This window comes from Penaeus monodon, chromosome 33, assembly GCF_015228065.2.
Source record: "Penaeus monodon isolate SGIC_2016 chromosome 33, NSTDA_Pmon_1, whole genome shotgun sequence".
NCBI lineage: Eukaryota > Metazoa > Arthropoda > Malacostraca > Decapoda > Penaeidae > Penaeus > Penaeus monodon.
This window is the reverse complement of record NC_051418.1, coordinates 26,723,117-26,723,373: the sequence shown is the minus strand read 5'-3', so window position 1 is coordinate 26,723,373 and position 257 is coordinate 26,723,117.

Genomic DNA, 257 nt, shown 5'->3' with positions numbered 1-257 from the left:
CCTGGGAGGGTTTCCCCGGGAAATAGATAGATATAGGGAGTGATGTCCCTCCACACTTTCTGAGTGCTTGTTTATGTTTCAGGGATTCCTATAGACCCCTGCCTTGACTGCTAAAGGGGCCAAAATCCTAGTTTTAAAAGGCCAGGAAAAACCCACTATTTCCTAAATAATACGCAAATCCTTTTTGCGTAGTTGATGCATATCTATTTTACAAGAATTTAAATTAATGTCAAAGTGTTAGGATTTGCGCGATTTAG